Source organism: Loxodonta africana, chromosome 2, assembly GCF_030014295.1.
Source record: "Loxodonta africana isolate mLoxAfr1 chromosome 2, mLoxAfr1.hap2, whole genome shotgun sequence".
Taxonomy (NCBI): domain Eukaryota; kingdom Metazoa; phylum Chordata; class Mammalia; order Proboscidea; family Elephantidae; genus Loxodonta; species Loxodonta africana.
The window spans coordinates 23321811-23335952 of record NC_087343.1 but is presented as its reverse complement, the minus strand read 5'-3'; the positions used below and the strand labels follow the sequence as shown (position 1 = coordinate 23335952).

The following is a 14142-nucleotide window of genomic DNA, read 5'->3' as shown; positions in this document are numbered from 1 at the left end:
AGAAAACTGGAAGTTTCCGAGATAAATACAATTCTCTTGAAATATTTTTTCAAAAAGACACCATGACAATGTATAAAAGCAGATGTGTGAAATAAAGCGACTTCTAGAAAACGGAAAGTGCTTAATTAAGATCAGTCATGGAATATAGTGACCCTACTTACAACAGATCAAAACCCTGCCTGGTACTGTGCCATCCTCATAATCGTTGTTATGCCTGAGCCCATTGTTGCAGCCACTGTGCCAATCCATCTCGTTAAGGGTCTTCCTCTTTTTTGTTGACTCTCTACCAAGCGCGATGTCCATCTCCAGAGACTGATCCCTCCTGACAACATGTTCAAAATACGTGAGACAAAGTCTCACCATCCTTATTTCTTAAAAAAGACATTGAAGGTGCAGGAAGATAAGAGGGAAAAAAAAAAAAAAAACTAAGTAGAATTAAGCATGATGATATCTTACATGGAGGAGAGGACAAAAAGGAAACTAAGATATGCAAATAATTCTTATAAATATAAAAATGAAAATGAAAATTTTGAAAAAAACATGATTTAAAAAAAAAAATTTCGGAACTCAGATTAAAGTTCCTCTACAGGCTTTAGTATTAAAACATCTTTCAGAAATGGACGCCTCCTGCTCAAATCTGTGTTTTATAAAGATCAAAGAAATCCTAAAATTATGCATGCAGGAAAAGGTCCCACCTAACAGTATAAGCAGGCATAAACCTGCTTGCTACTTTTGGTCTTCCCCTGTGCCAAACTATACCCCTACTTCCTCACAGTAGATACTGGTACAACATAGACATCCTTTGGTTGGTTGAGGATACTTTTTGAATCACCTAATTTTGTATCGAGTCAGTACCAAGATCAGCCTTCAACTAAACAAAATTTTATTTTGGCAAGAAGAATGCTTGTTTTGATTTTTTTTTTTTCCTCCAGTTACTCTTCACTACTGCACAAGACAGATGGAACATCCTTCCATATTTGATGATGATTACTACAGTAACCGCCCACGTGTCTGTCAGTTTGTCGTACTGTGGGGTCTTGCATGTTGCTGTGATGCTGGAAGCTATGCCCCCAGTATTCAGACACAAGCAGGGCCACCCATGGAGGACAGGTTTCAGCTGAGCTTCCAGACTAAGACAGACTAGGAAGTAGGACCTGGCAGTCTACTTCTGAAAGGCATTAGCCAGTGAAAACCTCATGAATAGCAGCAGGACATTGTCTGACATAGTGCTGGAAGATGAGCCTCCCAGGTTGGAAGGCACTCAAAAGATGACTAGGGAAGAGCTGCCTCCTCAAAATAGAGTTGACTTTAATGACGTGGATGGAGTAAAGCTTTTGAGACCTTTATTTGCTGATGTGGCATGATTCAAAATGAGAAGAAACAGCTGCAAACAACCATTAATAATCAGAACCTGGAAAGTACGAAGTATGAATCTAGGAAAATTGGAAATCGTCAAAAATGAAATGGAATGCATAAACATCGATATCCTAGGCATTAGTGAGCTGAAATGGACTGGTATTGGCCATTTTGAACCAGACAATCATATAGTCTACTATGCTGGGAATGACAACTTGTAGAGGAATGGTGTTGCATTCATCATCAAAAAGAACATTTCAAGATCTATCCTGAAGTCCAGTGCTGTCAGTAATAGGATAATATCCATACGCCTACAAGGAAGACCAGTTAATAAGACTATTAACTGATCAAACATGCAATCAAGATGCATTGATAACTACTGGTGATTGGAACGCGAAAGTTGGAAACAAAGATGAAGGGTCAGTAGTTGGAAAATATGGCCTTAGTGATAGAAACAATGCCAGAGATCAAATGATAGAATTTTGCAAGACCAATGACTTCTTCATTGCAAATACCTTCTTTCACCACCATGAACGGTGACTATACACATGGATCTTGCCAGATAGAGCACACAGAAATCAAATTGACTACATCTGTGGAAAGAGACTCTGGAAAACTCAATATCATCAGTCAGAACAAAGCCAGGGGCCGACTGTGGAACAGACCATCAATTGCTCACCTGCAAGTTCAAGATGAAACTTAAGAAAATCAGAGCAAGTCCACGAGAGCCAAAATATGACCTTGAGTATATCCCACCTGAATTTAGAGACCATCTGAAGAATAGATTTGACACATTGAACACTAGTGACCGAAGACCGGACGAGTTGTGGAATGACATCAAGGACATTATACATGAAGAAAGCAAGAGGTCACCGAAAAGACAAGAAAGAAAGAAAACACCAAGATGGATGTCAGAGGATACTCTGAAACTTGCTCTTGAGCATCAAGCACCTAAAGCAAAAGAATTGATGAAGTAAAAGAGCTGAACAGAAGATTTCAAAGGGCTTCTCGAGAAGACAAAGTATTGTAATGACATGTGTAAAGAGCTGGAGATAGAAAACCGAAAGGAAAGAACACACTCAGCGTTTCTCAAGCTAAAAGAACTGAAGAAAAAATTCAAGCCTCGAGTTGCAATAGTGAAGGATTCCATGGGAAAATATTAAATGACGCAGGAAGCATCAAATAAGATGGAAGGGATACACAGAGTCTTATACCAAAAAGAATTAGTTGATATTCAACCATTTCAAGAGGTGGCATATGACCAGGAACCGATGGTACTGAAGGAAGAAGTCCAAGCTGCTCTGAAGGCATTGGCAAAACACAAGGCTCCAGGAATTGATGGAATATCAATTGAGATGTTTCAACAAACAGATGCAGCACTGGAGGTGTTCACTCACTTGTCTATGCCGAGAAATATGGAAGGCAGCTTCCTGACCACCTGACTGGAAGAGATCCATATTTATGCCTAGTCCCAAGAAAGGTGATCCAACCAAATGTGGAAATTATAGAATAATATCGTTAGTATCACACACAAGCAAAATTTTGCTGAAGATCATTCAAAAATGGCTGCAGCAGTATATCAACAGGGAACTGCCAGAAATTCAGGCTGGTTTCAGAAAAGGATGTGTAGCTAGGGATATCATTGCTGATGTCAGATGGATCCTGGCTGAAAGCCGAGAATACCAGAAGGATGTTTACCTGTATTTTATTGACTATGCAAAGGCATTCAACTGTGTGGACCATAATAAACTATGGATAACACTGTGAAGAATGGGAATTCCAGAACACTTAATTGTGCTCATGAGGAACCTTTACATGGATCAAGAGGCAGTTGTTCGGACAGAACAAGGGGATACTGACTGGCTTAAAGTCAGGAAAGGTGTGCGTCAGGGTTGTATTCTTTCACCATACCTATTTAATCTGTATGCTGAACAAATAATACGAGAAGCTGGACTATATGAAGAAGAACGGGGCATCAGGATGGAAGAAGACTCAATAACAACCTGCTTTATGCAGATGACACAACCTTGCTTGCTGAAAGTGAAGAGGACTTGAAGCGCTTACTAATGAAGATCAAAGACCCCAGCCTTCAGTATGGATTACACCTCAACATAAAGAAAACAAAAATCCTCACAACTGGACCAGTGAGCAACATCATGATAAACGGAGAAAAGATTGAAGTTGTCAAGGATTTCGTTTTATTTGGATCCACAATCAACAGCCATGGAAGCAGCAGGCAAGAAATCAAAAGATGCATTGCACTGGGCAAATCTGCGGCAAAGAACCTCTTCAAAGTGTCGAAGAGCAAAGATGTCACCCTGAAGACTAAGGTGAGCCTGACCCAAGCCATGGTATTTTCAATCGCATTATGTGCATGTGAAAGCTGGAAAATGAACAAGGAAGACCGAAGAAGAGTTGATGCCTTTGAATTGTGGTGTTGGTGAAGAATACTGAATACACCATGGACTGCCAAAAGAACGAACAAATCTGTCTTGGAGGAAGTGCGGCCAGAATGCTCCTTAGAGGCGAGGATGGCAAGACTGCGTCTTACATACTTTGGACATGTTGTCAGGAGGGATCAGTCCCTGGCGAAGGTCATCATGCTTGGCAGAGTACAGGGTCAGCGGAAAAGAGGAAAACTCTCAACAAGGTGGATTGATACAGTGGCTGCAACAATGAGCTAAAGCATAACAATTGTAAGAATGGCGCAGGACTGGGCAGTGTTTGTTTCTGTGGTGCATAGGGTCGCTATGAGTCAGAACCGACTCAACGGCACCTAACAACAACAACATGATCTACATCTCTTATAAAAATGTTTAAAAAAAAATACATGTTCACATTGTAGCTTTGATTTTTTTTGTATATGTGGAAAGAATTTTATGGAAATTTTATCTGAAAGATTAAAGTTAACATATTTTATAGTGAAAATAGATATATTATCACTAAACTCTTAAAACTTTAGTCATATGATTTATTTTAAAAATACCTCTGTTGTGGTAAGGCTAGAAATTACTTTTTCTTCTATTTTGTCTTTCCAATTTTTTAACATTAGTCACATGCCATTGTGCTGTTATAAATTATCCTGTTTTAAATGCAAGTTTAGCATTCGGTAGGGGGATTCTTGTTAATACTATGATGTTGGAAAACCAGAACTCGAAAGGCAGGACCACCATCAGTTTTTGGATGTATCTTCTAATGTCATGTTAGTTAGAGGTTATTACAAATGTCTTATCTCCTTATTTGTGTGGTTCAGTCAACTTGAACAACTTTTAATACTAAACGAAGTTAAACATTTACTAGCAGGAAATTTTACAAACATACACCCAGCAAAATTGAAGAATGCTATTATAGAATTACTCTTTTTATTTGGACATGTATGTAGAAATGATGGCTGCAGACAGAATATGTGTACAAAGTAAAATATTGAAATACATAACGGTAGGGTCATTAGAAACACGGCCTTGAAACAGTTTCACAGGGTTCATTTGACTCATTGCATATGATTACATCATAGTTGTTACTATAGTTCTAATAACTGACTTTTTTTTGTATCTACTATTGTACACATTACCCAGATACTTAGAGAAATGTGTATAGAGAATTTTCAACAGCATTGGAGAAACTTGGTGATTTATTAGGGGTTCACTCCATCCTCTTTGTTATCAGTTTATTTTCTCAAAAAGCAGCAAAATCACTATTTCAAAAAATGGAAAATGACTCAGCGCTAGTTCTACTCTGTCCTAAAAGGTCATTATGAGTACGAATCTTCTAGACAGCAGTGAGTTTTTTTGTTTCTTTTGCCTTGTTTTTGGCTTAGTGCTGGCTATGAATGCTGAGATTAGCAGAATATTGCTACCAAGAACTGTGTTGCAGTCAGGTCACATGCGGCCATTCTGAGCAAAACCTGAGTGAGTAGCAGAGAAGACAAATGGTAAAAGGAGAATTGAGGGGAGGGTGACAGAAGGTGCCCAGGCCCCCTACCAAGGAAAAACAATCCATGAAAAGTAGAAAGACTGTATTTTAGATACATAAACAATGCTCTGGGTTATCTTTCCATTTAATATTAACTCTATTGTCATTTATCCCCGCAAATTAAGGGTATGATCTAACAATTATACAATTGGTTTCTGAGAATCAAATACATGATAAATCTATTTCTCTGTCTTTTGCAGATAGGAAAATAGATAACAGATAGATAGATAATAGATATAGATTGATAGAAAGATGATAGATAGATAGATAGATAGGTAGATGGATGGATATTGATATATCTGTCATTCTGATACATAAATGAAGAAGTATATATATAGAAATATGTGTTGTGGATGTTTATAATGTGTACAGTGTGTGCATGAGTGTGTGTTCGTGGGTGTGTGTGAGATTGCCATATCAGTTTTGTTCTGTTTTGCTTAACTCTTTTGGAAACTCTCTTGGAGATGGTCTCTCTTATGACTTTTTTTGTGACCTTGACCAGAGTACTCTGAGGGATCATTTCTGGCAATAGTAAAAATGCTGATTAGCACTTACTTCAGAACTAACCAAGATTTTTTTTTCCCCCAGAGTAAATATAGTATAAAATTATATAGAAATGTAAAAGACAGTTTACCATGTGTAGCAAGGATTCAATGATTATGATCTTTATCTTATTTAGATAAAACGATATTCTTAAAAAATAATATGATGACTCTATTTAATTGAATCACATATTTGATAGTAAAGCTAAAACTGCAGGCCATTAGTCAAAGATTTCTAAATACATTTTTGAACCATACTTTTTAAAGTTTCACTCAAGTGTTCTTCAATTTATGGAGAATGCCAATTCCTATAAAATAATGAAAGATCATGCATTATTATTATTATTCAAAGATGATACTGCCTAATTATTTATGGGGTAGTTGGCTACCAATTCTTAAAATTAAAAAAAAAAAGTAACTATATCTTACATGGCTTTATATTGGCATATGCATGCTTTTTTGTTAGAGTTTGTTTTTCTTCAGTGTATCAGTTTTGTGTGACAACTTTCATTATTTTAAAATATTAAATGTTTCCTACCCATGGCTAATCACATTGGAATAAAAATATTACAGAGTGTAAAAGTACTGTTTTGAGGCTTATAATTACAAAGGTCCACGTGCACGTTCTATTTATGTTAAACACATGAATTGTTCACATATTTAACAGTCAAATGCACAGGAAGCTCTGCAGAACCTTCTATTCTAGAATGACTGTACTCTCAAAGATGCAGGCTCCTTAGAAATTATTTAACCTGTGGAAACTCTACTTTTTATATTCTTAATGATCTTTATTATCAAAGATATACACAGTTCATTGAGTTCATCTTCTGTTTACCATAATGGATACATCCTATGATTCTTCCAAAATATCACCTTTGCCATATGCATTGTCAGATGGCTTGAATTTCCAAATTACTCCCAATTTTAATCTTAATTAAAGGTATACACCTTGTTTGTTATCCTGGGATTTACAGCCTTTTTCGTTTGTTTCAGACTATTCATTCAGCCCTTAGAAAGCTTTTAAAATTGTCCTAAATCTGTTTTAATTTTCAAATAAACCTTATATTTCAGTTATTTTCTAGTGTTTGGGAGGCATTTTGCCTACTTTGACATCATATATTTTATCAGTTTGAGTAAAATTTCTTTGAAAATCCTGGTGAATGTCAGTTCATTTTATGGTCTTTATTGTACACTTTTTAGAATAGCCATCATTCTTATGATTATTCTTTTGAATTGGATCATAGTATCTTCATACAGTGGTTAAGAGCTCAGCTGCTAACCAAAAGTTCGGCAGTTAGAATCCACCATAACCCTAAACTTGCAAACCAAGGAACCAAATCCCATGAGGATTTTGGTTGTACCCAGGCAGCCTCAGCAGCTCCTGTCTTTTAATTTTTTTTTTTAGGTCATTCTTCAACTACAATATTGTGTTCTGTTGCATAGATGCACCACAATTTATTCAGCTTTCTGCATTTGCTAGCTTAAATAATTTTTCAATGAATATTATTTTACATAATTCCTTAAGAACATTTTATAGAGTTTGTCTAGGATGTGGAGACCTGGTGGTGCAGTGGTTAAGTGTTCAGCTGCTAACCAAAAGGCTGGCAGTTCTAATTCACCAGCCACTCCTTAGAAGCCCTACGAGGCAGTTCTACTCTGTTTTATAAGGTCATTATGAGCCGGAATCAACTCAACAGCAATGGGTTTGGTTTTGGTTGGCTTTATCTTCATTTTTATGTGCAATTACTAGTATTAAAAGTTAACATTTATTTCTTTTTATTTTCCTTTATGCACTTTTTTAGTAGCAGACTTTTAAATCAGTAAGTAGATTGGGTATTCTAGCAAGTTAAATCTTCATGGTTGATTCATTCAGTTTTCCATGTCTCCCTTTTATTATTTATAAATTGTATATATTATATCCTATTCTGATATTTGTCTATATGGTAAGTTTCCCAACTTGTTTTGATTTAATTAATTAATTAATTTTAATACATCAAATCATAGATGTCCAACATTACTTTGAAGAAATATAATAGGAATTCAGGAGACAGTATCTATGAGTATTAATTTGGAAGCCATATGTTTATAGATTGTCATTAAAATCACATGAACAAATACATATTTTCAGAGTTAATGTTTAAGCACAAGAAATGAGGGGTTAAGTTATGGTCAATATCAAGCATTAGTGTAAAAGCAGAAGATAAGTCAGTAAAAGGCTAAGAAGCAGTGTCAGGATGGTGATTATAGGACCAGGGCAGGGCAGTGTCCACAGGAGGACCTTGCTTATGGATATATCCTAGACCATAAAATCCATTCCCATCGAGTTGATTCCAACTTATAGTGACCCTATAGGGCAGAGTAGAACTGCCCCATAGGGTTTCCAAGGAGTGGCTGGTGAATTAGAACTGCCAACCTTTAGGTTAGCAGCTGAACACTTAACCACTGCACCACCAGGTCTCCACATCCTAGACAAACTCTATAAAATGTTCTTAAGGAGTTATGTAAAATAATATTCATTGAAAAATTATTTAAACTAGCAAATGCAGAAAGCTGAATAAATTGTGATGCATCTATACATTGGAATACAACATTGTAGTTAAAGAATGACCTAGAAAAATAAAATTTGAAATAGAGTAGCAGCTGAGGCTGCGTACGTACAACCAAAAACCTTATGGGATTTGGTTTCTTGGTTTGGAGGTTTAGAGTCGTGGTTTCATGGGACATCCCAGTTAATTGGCCTAGTAACTTATCTAATGCTTCTGTTCTACCTCCTAGTTCATTGTGTAGTGACAGGGCAGCTTGCAAGCAGCCATCCAAGGCATGACAATTGTTTCTCTTCACCTGGAGCAACAGAGGAAGGAAAATCAGGTATAGGAGAAGGAGATGGAATATGTGGCTAACTGCCCCCATGAACAACTGGCTCCTTTGCCATAAAACCAGAAGAAGTGAATGGTGTTCAGCTACGACTACTGAACATTTTGATCAAAGATTCTATACAAGAATCCTGATCAAAAGGAGGAAAATGCAGAACAGAATTTCAAATTCTCTTGGACTTCAGGCTTTCTGGAGCCGTGGAGACAGGATAAGCACCTGAAACTATTGCTCTAAGACAATGTTTAAACCTTAAACCAAAAATATCCTCTGAAGTCCTCTGAAAACCAAACAATAGTCTAGCTTAACTAGTAAAAAATGTGTGCCTTGAGCTCTTTTAAGCATATCTATATGGATCAAAGTGACAACAGCAACTTGACAGATTAGATAGGAAGCTTAGGAGGCAGCCAGTTTATGTTAATAGGGGATGGCTAACTCAGAAAAAAAGAGTGAGAATGAATGTACAATTTTAAGAATGTAATCAATGTCATTGAATTGTATGCATGGAAATGGTTGAATTGGTGTATGTTTTGCTGTATATTTTTCTCAAGAATAACAAAATTTTAAAAATGACCTAGAAATATGTATACTATCATGAATATACTTGAAAACTATTATTGTGAGTAGAAAAAGCAAGATGAAAATAAATATGCCATGCATACAAATCTAAAATGTGAATATTATACTATCAACATTAAACAAATAATTTATTTTATAATGATCAGCACAAAGCTGTTCCTATGAGGTGGAGATTAAAAAAGTCCCAAATGTCTAACTTTTCCAAGGTGCTATACCATGCCATCATTTCTGTCATCAACTACTCCCTCTCACCTCAGTACTTTCCCTTCTGTCTTTGGGTTCCCTAATTCCCTGCAATGTCTCAAAGAAATCATAATGGAAATGGCACATGTGGTTGGTTGTGGAGGCTGGCAAGTCCGAAATTCGTGGGTAGGGCATAGTCTTCTCCCTGGCCCTCAGTCTCTGTCCAAAGGCATTCAGCTTTCAAGTTCCGTGGGCCAGGACACCCACTGCACCATCTCCTGCAGGTCTCCTTCTTTGGTGGTGGTGGGCTCTCCTCTTTGCTCTGGAATTGGCTCTCTTTTAAGGCAAAACTGACCAATCTCCTTGGTAGGCCACAATTACCCTGTCATACAATCACCTGGGTGGGAGTTACAAGACCATGGCTAGAAAGGCTACACACAAAAGTAATTAATCCACCGTAGACATAGATATTTTTTAAATATATGCAAAGTAATAATGGCTCTGAGGAGGGTGAGTTGAGAATTTAGTTAGGTCAAGTGGCATGGGGGAATTGGCTGTGTCTTTAATAATTTATTTCTTTAAAATAACTTTTGAACAAATTCATAAAATATATCAAAATAAAAAGGTATAGGGAAAATTTCAAAAAAAAAATTGCATGATTGTGATTTTTTTGTATGTGTATTTTCTACTGGGTTAATTCCCCCAAGGATAATACAAAGGAAGCCGGGATGACAAGGACTGAGAAGCACTCATTGCATTTAGCATATAAAAATCCACGGATCACTAGAGTGGAATTGGATGTAAATTATTTGTTACTGTATTACAACTCAGCCCAACTTTTAGCAACTTCAAACAACCAATGTTTGTTATCTCATAGTTTCTGTGAGTTGGGCATCTGGGTATAGCTTATCCAGGTGCCTCTGGTTTAGGCCTCTCTTGAGATTCCATTGTAACTATTAGCCAGACCTGTGGTCTCATCCAAAGGCTTGTCTGTGTTGGGTGTGGTGGAGAAGTTTCCATTTGTCGTCTTGTTCCCATGGCTGTTGGAAGGACTCAATCCTTTACCACATAGGCCTCTCTGCAAAAGCTGGAACATGGCAGCAGGCTTTCTGCATGGTTAGTGATCCAAGATAGAAACCACGATCTTTTGGTAATGTTATCATGAAATTGATAGCCCATTACTTTTGTTGTGCTCTGTTCATTAGAAATGACTCACTTAATCCAGTCAACATTCAAGGGGAAGAAATTATGCAAGAGCATCAACACTAGGAATCAAAGATCATTAGCAGCTACCTTAATGGCTGCCTATTAAAAGTTGTTCAATAATTTACAATTTGTAAATCTTTAAACTATAAGGAAAACGTATAAAATATTAATGTGAAAATACTTCTGTTTTGTCTAGTAGAGCATAGTGAGGGGAGAAGATACTATACTGACAATCCTTAGAATGCATGAACACGTATCAATCCTTCCTCTGAATGTGGTCTTCTTTATGAGAAGTTTCATCTTGTGAGACAGCCTAAATGTTTTCTGGGCCATGAATCCTTCATGATACAATTATACTGAATTTTTTTTTTTAAAGCTACTTTGTAACCGCATCCTTCTTTGTAATACCACTACCATAACAATTCTGTAACTTTTATTTATTTCTACTTACCAGGTCATTTTGTCTTTTGCAAGTACCATTATTTCAGTCTCAACTAGCTGAAAGGCTTTTGGGAGGCTTACAGAACCATGAGAAGATCTAGAGTAGCTGGGTCTTAGAGACCATAACACACAGGACCTTGCCCTTCTCTAGCTTCTCTGTCCCAGAAAACATTTCAGAAGATTCATATTAGTTTATTATATTTGTCTATATTTTTCTTGAACAAAACAGTGTCCTCTTTTAAATGTGCCTTGACAGGAGCATGGAGCCCTGGTGGCACAGTTGTTAAGAGCTTGACTGCTAACCAAAAGGTTGGCAGTTCAAATCCACCAGTCACTCCTTGGAAAATTATGGGACAGTTCTACTCTGACCTGTAGGGACACCATGAGTAGGAACTGGCTCAAAGGCAATGGGTTTAGTTTTGGTTTACCAGGAACATCATGATATTTTCAAGAACTGTGCATACATGTCTTGTTTCTGGTGAAGATTCTATGACCTAAGACTGGAAACATGGCTATTGTCAGAAGCCCCTTCCAATATCTCATAGCTTTGTCACCAAAGTGAGACTAAAACTGCTTCCTGGTTCCAGTTTGAACTTTTCTGAAATAAGTCTTTTCAGATCGTTGTGAGTCAGGTGTCCACTCTGTCACCAATCAACCATAAGAAGAAGGCTGGTGCCCTGTGAAACATTGCAGCAAAGAAGTCTTCAATGACATGGTAGACCCTGATAAAACTACATGGCTAAGGTCAACAGAGGACTTGTTTTCCAGAAGAAGGTGGTTTATTCAAGAAATTTATGTTGGTGGGAACTATTATTGAGCTAACAAATAATCTGTTTCCTTTACTTGACTGTAAGTTTATAGATGTCAGGTACCATGTTTTCCTTAGTATTTTGTTTCCATTACTTATTGAAAAGAGGTGAGAAAAATATTTATTGAAAACTGAATAAACATACACACAAACACAAACCCAGTTAAACTTTAATCCCTTTTATCTGCTTTTTAAAACGTACACTTCTATCTCTAGAAGTAAATAATAATAGTCTAGGTAATCTCCATATATATGATTTTTATTGTATTGTTTTACTGTAGAGGAGACCAACTGAGAAATTATTTTCAAGAAGTTCTGCATTCACATATCTATATAGTCTTATATAATTGTATAAAAGTTTGAAACATTATTGACTTAACCTTTACCAAAATTTTTTATGAAGTTACATTTTAATTCAAGGTTCATGTTATTTTTATTCTTAGAGATTTGCTAAAATAAATTTTTAAATAAATATGCTTCTAGCTTATCAATAAAGCAATTAGTAATGACATCCATTATGCTTCTTAATATCCATTACATAAGACCCTGTAGGAAAAGTTCCATTCGGCATTTAGTACCAGGGCAAACTGTGAACAACTGATGAGAATTTTCAAAGAGAATCAATAACATATTATTGTTATTGCTATAAGAGATACTGTGTCAAATTTATGCTCACAAATACTGTACCACACTCTGTGCCCAGAACACTTAATTGTGCTCATGGGGAACCTTTACACAGATCAAGGGGCAGTTGTTCTGACAGAACAAGGGGTTGCTGAGTGGTTTAAAGTCAGGAAAGGTGTGCGTCAGGGTTGTATTCTTTCACCATACCTATTCAATCTGTATGCTGAGCAAATAATCCAAGAAGCTGGACTATATGAAGAAGAACGGGGCATCAGGATTGGAGGAAGACTCATTAACAACCTGCGTTATGCAGATAACACAACCTTGCTTGCTGAGAGTGGACTTGAAGCACTTACTAATGAAGATCAAAGACCACAGCCTTTAGTATTGTACCTCAACATAGAGAAAACAAAAATCCTCACGACTGGACCAATGAGCAACATCATGATAAATGGATAAAAGATTGAAGTTATGAAGTATTTCATTTTACTTGGATCCATAATCAACAGCCATGGAAGCAGCAGTCAAGAAATCAAAAGATGCATTGCATTGGGTAAGTCTGCTGCAAAGGACCTGTGTTGAAGAGCAAAGAGGTCACCTTGAAGGCTAAGGTGCACCTGACCCAAGCCATGGTATTTTCAATCACATCATATGCATGTGAAAGTTGGACAATGAATAAAGAAGACCAAAGAAGAATTGATGCCTTTGAATTGTGGTCTTGGCGAAGAATATTGAATATACAATGGACTGCCAGAAGAATGAATAAATCTGTCTTGGAAGCAGTACAACCAGAATGCTCCTTAGAAGCAAGGATGGCAAGACTGAGTCTTACATACTTTGGGCATGATGTCAGGAGGGATCAGTCTCTGGAGAAGGACATCATGCTTGGCAAAGTACAGGGTCAGCAGAAAAGAGGAAGACCCTCAATGAGGTGGATTGACACAGTGGCTGCAACAATGGGCTCAAGCATAACAATGATTGTGAGGATGGCACAGGACCAGGCAATGTTTCGTTCTGTTGTACATGGGGTCACTATGAGTCATAGCCGACTCAATGGCACCTAACAACAACAAGAACTCTGTGTCCCTTGTATTTACATACTTAACCTTCAACTTGGTTATTGATTTTTAAATATTTTTGATAATCTTATTTCATTTGTGACTTTATGATAAAGCCATTCCAAATTCTATTTAGCAGCTGATGGAAAATAAAAGATAAATAAATACACAAATACATTTACTATCTCTCTCTGTCATGGCGGATACATTTCACAAGACTTAAGTCTATTGATTAAAAAAATAATCTATATTCATAGCTACTCAATGTCCATTTCTTTCTTGTTTTTATTTTGATTTCCAAATTCCCACATTTCTATTATTTTAATTCCATATACTGTTTGGATAGAGAAATACATTGCAGACTGCACTAATATTTACTAATTAAGTTTTTTGCTCAATTTAAGAATGCAAATTGACCTCTAATATTTATTTTTCTGGTATTTATGTGTTTATTGCTAGTAAAATATTTTATATTCAGATATCTACACATCTGATTCTATGT

General features: G+C 36.6%; 1 protein-coding gene across 4 annotated transcripts in view; it reads left to right on the top strand.

The window, feature by feature from the left end:
• CDH18 (cadherin 18) overlaps positions 1–14142 on the top strand; it is a 390041-nt gene that overhangs the window by 246617 nt on the left and 129282 nt on the right. The gene's annotated exons all lie outside the window — the stretch shown is intronic.